The sequence below is a fragment of the Coenobita brevimanus genome, chromosome 50 (assembly GCF_032717465.1).
Source record: "Coenobita brevimanus isolate Jiangsu-jjx chromosome 50, ASM3271746v2, whole genome shotgun sequence".
Classification (NCBI taxonomy): domain Eukaryota; kingdom Metazoa; phylum Arthropoda; class Malacostraca; order Decapoda; family Coenobitidae; genus Coenobita; species Coenobita brevimanus.
This window is the reverse complement of record NC_137003.1, coordinates 2,945,742-2,955,905: the sequence shown is the minus strand read 5'-3', so window position 1 is coordinate 2,955,905 and position 10,164 is coordinate 2,945,742.

Below are 10,164 nucleotides of genomic sequence, written 5' to 3'. Positions count from 1 at the left end.
AAGGAAAGTAAACTCCCGAACATTCCCTCGGAAGACGACACGCAACCGTCGGCTTTTGCATCCGGGTACCTATGTAGTTCTGGGTATGAACAGGCTAGGACAAAGAAGACCGCAGCCTCAGGGTCGGCCCAGGAAACAAACCCAGGAACTCTCGCTTGCCAGGCGAGTGTGCTCCCGTTACACCATCGTCCACCCCCTGCCAGGATTCTGATGTACCGGATATTTAACTAAGGTGATACAAAGCAGCTTACAGCCCTTAGTGAACACCAGCGCCATAACTCATCCTCCTTTTTTTTTCCTTTCATATTACACACATATAACCTCTATACACCCCGTAACAGGATTCTCGTGTACCGGATATTCAACTCACGTGATACAAGCTTACAGTCCATAGTGAACACCAGCGCCATGACTCACCCCTCTTTTTTCTCCCCTTCATATTACGCAAATACATTGTCTCTACATTCCCCTTCCACAACTTTACTTACCTGGTCGCCAAAACTCCTGACAGGTCCCAAAAACTGAGGTTAAAATGCACTAATTCACAACAGCACAAGGTAAAGCCACAATGTTTGGATAGGCAATGTAACGTGTCATATCCAAAATCAGAAACACCGCTAAACTTGTTCTTTAAAACTATTAAAATATTGCCATATACATCGCATTCTATAAATAATAGCTAGATAAAAATTCATAAACCGTGGGAAGTCGCCAAAACTTCGTAGAAGGTGCTTGAATATGTAAATTTGAAAGCAGTGCTAAAAGCGCTGGAAAAAAAAAAAAAGTTAAACTGATTTCAAAACACATATAAGCTTTTAAAACGCTACATATAAACTATAATCTCTGGGGTATCGTTACACTGTTAAAGAAAATCATTAGAAATTTCCAAAACAGCATGTGGCTAAACATTAAAAACTGCTGCTACGTAGAAATGTAGATCTAGCAAAGAAACCTTTATATTTACAATACTGCCGGCCAATAACAATAATGGCGGAGATTGGCGGGCTATTTAAATGTGTAATACGATATCGCCTGTTTCTGATTAATCTTCAGCTGCCTCCCTGTGCTCTGAAAAGAGGATGGTGGACTGTAGGAAAAGGGGCAACTAAACATTCCACCAGGTCCACGTACAAGTGGGCCTGGGACCACAACAACAACCCAAGGATGTCTTAATATTTAGTTTTTATACCACTATGCTTCTGTCACGTCAACTTGGTCCAGATTTATATCCTGTCGTAACTTATTTCCCGTAGTTCAGTGGTACAGTAAGTCAATACTACTGCTGCACATGCTTTCCATAGCACTTCTTCATGACTAGCACCATATTCTAGCATCAATCTCTTCCTACAACTCAGTATTCAAGATGAGGAAATGACAGTTTCATGCCTAGTTGAAGTGAACAGAATATAGATTATTTTATTCAGCTATGGATGTAACCCTGGTGGTGGTGAAGAGGTTAATGAAGGCTACTCTCTCTCTCTCTCTCTCTCTCTCTGCATACACCTCAGTATCCTCCTGTAGGTCACTGATGCACTAAAGCCATATCAATACCAGGCAAAGCAATATATATATATATATATATATATATATATATATATATATATATATATATATATATATATATATATATATCTATCTATCTATTGCCAGACGCCTCAATCCCGTTTGGGGTGGCCACAAACAAATCGCCTCCAAGTCGCCCTGTCCCCCGCCATTTCACTACCCTGCTGGTGCAGTGGTAACGTTCTCGCTTGCCAACTGGTGGACGGGAGTTCGCGCCTCGCTCAGGTTGCGAAAAGTTTCACTGACGAAGTGGGTGGTTACTGTCCCCCTAGAGCAAGGGGACGGGTGTGTGCGTGTGTGAAGGTCACAGCTTTGCCTTTAGATCGGACTATATAAGCTCTCAGCTCCCTTCCGGGAGGGTAAAAGCTGACGATCACGACCATCAAGTGATCCTGACCGACCCGGTGAATTACACACACACACACACACACACCATCATCATCATCATTAATTTGACTCTCTCTTGTATTGTTTTTGTTTTTTCTTGGAAGGAACGGTTTGCGGGCTCCTGGCCTTTGGTTCCTTCTTGCCTGCATAAAACACACACACACACACACACACACACACACACACACACACACACATATATATATATATATATACCTAGGCTGCTTCCCCCAAGGAAAGGGAGGTAGCCGAGACAGGACGACACACTCTCCATTTACTCATCCTTTCAAACACATTCATTCACATCTTAGCCCCAAAGGGGAGAACGGACAGATCCTCACCGCACCACACCGCACAAGGGTCAACTGCGCAATGCAGTCAGTGACATCCGCAGCAGGGCCCGACAGCAGAACTGGTTTACCCCTGCCACATCATAACAGACCCATCCCCTTACCCGCACCTGACCTGACTAGCTGATCAGACCAAATGCGGGAGAATATCCCCTCAGGGCTGCGTCATCACTTATTTATTCACAATTTCTCTCCATTTATTTCTGTCACTCACAGCCACTCTTCCTTGCTCAACAGACATCCCTCTCGCATCCAGCGCTCTCTTCACACTGTCCATCCATCCTATTCGTGGTCATCCTCTCAGCCTTACACCTCTCACATCAGATCTAGTTATCTTTTTCACCAATCGCTCATTATCCATTCTCTCCATATGCCCAAACCATCGCAACACCCTCTGCTCAACTCTACCAGCCATCTCCCGAACAACTCCAGTTCTCCTTCGCACTTCATCATTTCGCACCCGATCCATACGCGTCACTCCACACATACTTCTCAGACACCTCATCTCCATTACATTCAAACTTTTCCTCTCTGCTACACCCATATTCCATGTTTCAGCCCCATATAATGCAGTCGGTACCACAACACCCTCATACAGCCTTCTCTTTACATCCATTCTAAGCGAACGACATTTAAACACTTTTTTCATTCCTCCCAGCACCTTTCCTACTTCATTTATTCTAAACTTCACTTCTGCATCTATTCTTCCATCCACAGCAACATGTGACCCTAGATATTTAAAACAATCTACCTCCTCAAGCAACTCACCATTCAAAACTATATTCATCCCCCTACCATCTATCAACCTCGTACACTTCATCACTTTACTCTTATTCTCATTTACTTTCAAATTCCTCCTTCCACACACCCTTCCAAACTCCTCTACCAACTGTCTCAATCTCTCCTCTGAATCAGTCACCAGTGCAGTATCATCTGCAAACAGCAGCTGCTTCAGATTCCAATCTCCACCATCAACATTTACCAGACTCAGACCACCTAAAACTCTTGCATTCACCTCCCTTACAACACCATCCATGTAAATATTAAACAAGCGAGGCGACATCACACATCCCTGTCGCAGCCCCACTCTCACGGGAAACCAATCACTCACAGCATTTCCCACTCTTACACATGCTCTACTATTTACATAAAAACTTTTCACCCCTTTTAGTAACCTACCATCAAGTCCATACAATCTTAAAACAGTCCACAAAGCCTCCCTATCAATTCTATCATACGCTTTCTCTAAATCCATAAATGCCCAAAACACATCCTTGCCTTTCGCTAAATACTTTTCACACACTTGTCTCACAGCAAACACCTGATCAACGCATCCCCTCCCTCTCCTAAAGCCACACTGCTCATCACTAATCACTCCCTCTGTACCCTCTCTGGCTCTCATAATTAACACTCTACCATACACCTTACCTACAACACTCAACAGACTTATACCCCTATATATATATATATATATATATATATATATATATAATCTGAACAACCTTATCGTCAGAAATGGTGAATTGTATTTCTTATAATAGAATTTATTTAAAATAGATCGTTATAAATGAATGCACTCGGACAACCAATCAGCTGCCAGCATTCAAAAATTTAAGGCAAGAGTCTTCTCTTCTCAGAACACATGCAATGGCCGTGAACAGGTTAATGAAGGCTGTATTTAACCCCTCCAGTTGGAAGCTGTCTCTCCTGAGCTGAATAAATTTGTCTGCTGTTACCAAGAATTAAAATTGTTTTTTTTTTCATCTGTCAGACGATTTTATTTCATTTAGAAGGGTTCCATTCTAATTATACTCTTTTTACTTTAACTTGACCTATATTTTGATTCTTTTGCAGCTTGTTTCGCGTAGAAAATACTACGGCTACACATCCTTTCCACAGCACTTCTTCATGACTAGCATCATGCTGAAGCGCTAATCAGTTATTAAAAATCGACTTTCAAGATGGAGATGTGGCAATTTTGGCCCAAGTAAAATTGCCATCTAATGACATTCAGTGCTGGGTTATAACAACGGATTAACACTAGAATATGCTGCTAGTCACGAAGAAGTGCCATGGGAAGGACGTAGAGCAGTAGTATTGTCTTCTGACAGTAACATTAGACTATGCTGCTAGTCACAAAGAAGTGCTTTGGGAAGAATGTAGAGCCGTAATATTATCTTATTCTGCCACTGAGCCTCGTAAAATAAGCTGCAAAAGGACAAACACCTAGACCAAATTCAGGTGAAAAGAGAGTACCTAACACCTCTTCCTTAGCAATTTATTTTTGGATATGACTGGGTGGTCTTTTTTGTAGGTTATTTATGCAGAGTATTGCGATACTGGAAGGATTTCTATAACACAGCAAAGGGTAATAAGGTACAATAAGCAAAATAAATCGGTTAGGAAGAGGTATTAGGGGGCCACAATTTCCCTCCATGACTCTTGGTGAGGCAGGATTTGGACACCGAAGGAAAGGGCAACATAAAATTAACAATAATTACACAACATGGACAGTGAAACAATGAACTATATCTGTCTATGTATCTGTCTATCTATCTGTTTATCTTTAACCATCCATATCTCGATGTATTCATCCATTCATATCTATCTCTTCTCCTGTCTATCTACCTATCCATCCATTTATATCTATCTCTTCGTCTGTCTATGTATCCGTCTATCCATCCATCCATATCCATCTATCTATCTATTTATATCTATGTAGTAGTGAAGCTGGAGAGACGGCAATTTCAGGTCAGGTAGGTCAGTTACCTACAGACAAATTTAGCTGGCTTGGGGGAGACTTTTCCAACGAGAGAGAGAGAGAGAGAGAGAGAGAGAGAGAGAGAGAGTTCTGTAACAGGTTTTCATCAAAGTTTTATCGGAGTGGCCTGGCACTGATTACGGGATTACAAAGGGGGAGGGGAGAGAGACGTGAAGGGGGAGAGGGAGAGGGAGAGAAAGCAGGTGGGGGAGAGGACGGTGAAGTGGGAGGGGGAGAGGGAAGTAAAGTGGAAGGGAGAGAGGGAAGTGAAGTGGGAAGGGGAAAAGGAAGTGAAGTGGGACGGGCAGAAGGAAGTGATGTGGGACGGGGAGAAGGAAGTGAAGTGGGACGGGGAGAAGGAAGTGATGTGGGACGGGCAGAAGGAAGTGATGTGGGACGGGGAGAAGGAAGTGAAGTGGGACGGGGAGAAGGAAGTGAAGTGGGACGGGCAGAAGGAAGTGATGTGGGACGGGGAGAAGGAAGTGAAGTGGGACGGGGAGAAGGAAGTGATGTGGGACGGGGAGAAGGAAGTGATGTGGGACGGGCAGAAGGAAGTGATGTGGGAAGGGGAAAAGGAAGTGAAGTGGGACGGGCAGAAGGAAGTGATGTGGGACGGGGAGAAGGAAGTGATGTGGGAGGGGGAGAAGGAAGTGAAGTGGGAGGGGGAGAAGGAAGTGAAGTGGAAGGGGGGAGGGAGATGAGAGAGACGGAGGGGGGACAAGGAGGTGAAGTGGAAGGAGAAGAGGGAGAGAAAGAAGGAGGGAGAGCTGAAACAGCTGAACAAGAGAAGGAAGTGGAGGGGAGGAGAGAGGAAGAAAGGAGAATGACAATAAGAACAGGGAGAGGGCGGGGAAGAAGTAAGGAAAGTGATGGAAAGTGGGAAAGGGAAGAATGATAGGGAAGGAGACAGGGGGACGAAGAGGTAATGAGTGAAATCAAGAGCAAATCTGGTGAACCGCAAGAGGAAAGACAAGAAAGAAGGGAGCGAAGTAGTAGTAGTAGGAGGAGGAGGAGGAGGGCAGGGAAAAGCAGGGAGGGAAAAAGATTAAGCGAGCGCGCATGGTTTGTATTAGGATAGTATTTCCTATTCAGTTTAATACAACTGTTTTATTATTGATATTTTAGGAAATAATATGCATCTCTCTCTCTCTCTCTCTCTCTCTCTCTCTCTCTTCGTTTTCTGCTCCTCATTTTTCTTTTTACGCTTCGTGTTCATTTCCATTTTTCTTTCCTCGTTCCTTTCCTTTGCCCTCAATTCCTTTTTTTTTTATTTTCCCTCACTCCCCTTCCCCCTCCCTCTCTCCTCACCCCTGCCCTTCCCCCTTCGTGGCCCCAAAACATGACAATATTTTCATGTTGGTATTTTTAAATTCTATTGAAACCCGTTGTGTCCTTTAATTAAAAACAACGCTCATACTTTTTGGCCTGGCAGTGACGTACAGTACATACATACACGCATATTATATACTGTATATATATATATATATATATATATATATATATATATATATATATATATATATATATATATATATATATATATATATATCAACAACTGAGGTGCCCGTGGGGAATCTTATACTATATATCCAGCCAAGGAGAAGCAAGATGATTTTCCACTTCATATTTATTTATTTCAGGTGACTAGTTTCGGGATGCTTATCCCATCTTCAGACCTAAAAGCATTTAAAACATATTGCATATTACATAAAGTTTTAAAAACATTTTAAAATATTCATAAGAAATACAAAAAAGTTACCAAAAAAGCATGTGACAATGACTGATTATTATAAAAAATGTATTTTTTTCCTTAAATAATAAACTCGAGAAATAAAAGTGAGAGTGTTACCTCTGTGAGTTCGCAGCTAACACTGAAAATCCTGAACACAGTGTTTCATAAAGAAAAGTGTCATAAAGCTTCTGAATCGTCAACAAACCAGTGTGAAGCAAAAGAACCAAGTAAAGAATCAATGAACCAAGTATCAAAAGGCTGATTCATCGATACAAAACACTATGATCCTAAGGTATACAACTTTGTTGATGATTCATAGTTATTTAATGAAGGCTTAAGTTTGTGAATGTACAAAGACTCCAAAATTCGCAGTTCCATTCTGTCATTACTACTATGTAAAATACTGAAATTATCCATATTACAAGTATGGCCCATATCGAAACAGTGGTTCCTAATCTCTGACAAAGTTGGGTTAGACAGTGGCAAAGATGTTCTATGAGACAAGCCTCTGTGCTCACACACACGAATTTTGAGGTTCCGAATTGAACTCCCAATATATCTAGCTGTACAGCTAGAACAGGCATATAAATATACTATGTTTGAGCACAGTGGCTTTGGGATATTATCTTTAAATCGAAAAAATGAACCTACAGTAAAAGGATTTACAAATACAAATCTAAATGAGATTTGAGGATAGACACACTTGAGTATTTTCAGAAGCTGGTTCCTAATATTATAACTGACATGACCATAAAAGGGAAACCTGATATAATGTATGTCCTTAGCTGCAGTTGCTGCCTTCCTAGAACCACATAATATCTGGTTTAAAAAATCTTTTACCATCCTAGGAAACAACGTAGTAGGGTAATTATTATTGGTGAAGAATTTACTCAGGAAATCAATTTCATCATGAAAAGATGTCCAGTTCAAACTAAGTGCATAGCATCTATGTAGTAAAGTCCTTACTGAATTCAGCTTATATATGTTAGGTACAAATGATAAGAAATTCAGACCCAAACCAGTGAATGACTCCTTCCTGTAAACGGAAGTACCCAAGTAATTACCATAATTGGTTAGCTGAATATCTAAGAAAGAGAGCAAGTTATTATTCTCAATTTCAACAGTGAACTTAATATTAGAATGCTTAGAATTCAGGTAGTCTAGAAACTTTACAACATGATCAGATTCTTTGAACAATAAAAAACAATCATCAACATACCTACGGTAAAAAACTGGTTTAAAACTTAGAGGACAATCTAATAACCATTGTCTTTCATAAAAACATAGAAAGATATTAGCTAATGTGGGGCCCAGTGGGGATCCCATTGCCACTCCATCAACCTGTTTATAAAATTTGTCATTAAATATGAACATGGATTCGTTAACTGCCAGGTCTAAAAGGGATGTGAAATTCTGCTTTGTTAAATTATTGACTACTTCCTGCCTTTTAAATAGTTCAGCAATGCAAATATCTATAGTTTCTTTAAGTGGGATATTTGTGAATAGACTTTTAATATCAAAGCTTGCCATGACCACAGGATGTGGAAATTGAAGCTGCTTTAACTCCTGTACGAGATTGATAGAGTTTTTAACAGTAAAGTTGTTTGTGGTGAGGCTATTCAGTATGGGAATAAGAAATTTAGCCAAATTATAATTAAAGGTTCCAATTGCAGACAGGATGGGACGTATTGGGACATCTGGTTTGTGTATTTTTGGTAATCCATACAAGATTCCTGGGACAGATCCAGAGGCAAAAAGAAAATTATAAGTTTCTGATGAAATCAAGTTCTTTATTCTCCTAAGAACTCTATTAAGTTTGTCTTCCAACTTTAGTATGTAGGAAAATGGATCTATGTCAAGTTCAAGGAACTTACTTCTGTCAGAAAGCAGATTTGAAATTTTATCCACATAATCAGACTTATTCATCACCACTACCCCTCTCCCTTTATCTGGCTTAGTTATAACAATGTTTGTATCAGTCTTCAGTTGATTAAGTATTCTGACCTTGTCTTTACCAAATACTGACCTTGAGAAATTACCAAAATCTTTAAAGGTATTATGAGCTATTGAACTGATACTTTCAACAGTTCGAGTCCAAACTGACGAATCATTATTAGGATTATAAATTCTTAGTCTGGATATGGTGTAAATTAACTTTTCAAAACTCAAAAAGTGGGATACAAAGTTTGGCTTGGAGACTGGCAAGGAAAAATCGAGACCGAATTTCAGTGCATCTTCCTCTTCATCTGTTAATGTCCTACTGGAAAGGTTTATGATTACTTTATGTTTATCTACACTAGAGTAAATGGGAATTCCTAATTTGACCAGTTTTTTATTATGAATATCCTTAGTCTTCTTAAGTTTCTCTGTGTTATTTTTATGAATCTGGTTGTTTAAGACCTTAAAATCAAGCCAGGAAACTTTATTCTTTAGTTCTTGAAGATTTAAGAAATAATCTATTCCCAGCTGCTTTGAATATTTTTCCTTTTGCTTTATTTCATAATTTAATAGTTTAAACAGAACAGACCTGTAAAGTTTACTGTGTGTAAAATTCTTTAAACTAGATCTGAAATACAAAAACCTGGGGATCACATTATACATCTTGCAGTGCTGCAAGAAATCCACATCCAGTGAAGCTTTCCTGTGGCGAAGGTGGAGACGTTCAACCTTCCTGTAACAAGACAATGCTGGACGGCCATATCTTCGTAGAATAATATCAACAACTGAGGTGCCCGTGGGGAATCTTATACTATATATCCAGCCAAGGAGAAGCAAGATGATTTTCCACTTCATATTTATTTATTTCAGGTGACTAGTTTCGGGATGCTTATCCCATCTTCAGACCTAAAAGCATTTAAAACATATTGCATATTGCATATTACATAAAGTGTGTGTATATATATATATATATATACACACACACACACACAGGGTTGTCAATATATTGCACCCTCTCATCTTGTGTTGCGAGGACGGCTCAGTCTGCTGGCGTGGGCAATACAGACATGCTTTGCACCTCTCCTGGTTGCTACCCCCCTCCCCCACACACACATCACTGACTCTGTCCAGGGGTATTAACTGTTTTAATTGGCGGTGCCGAATTGGAGGTTTGGCACGCCCTCACACACAGACATACAGTATACACAAACACATAACACGGTCCGGCACTCATACTTACCCATATACAAACTCATCCTGACACACACACACACACACACACACACACACACACACACACACACACACACACACACACACACACACACACACACACAAATAATTTCTCTTAATACATTCTCAATTTTTTTTAATACTTGGTACCTTCCATCCATCCATCATCCAATCCTATGTCGCCCCATGAGGAGCGTAGG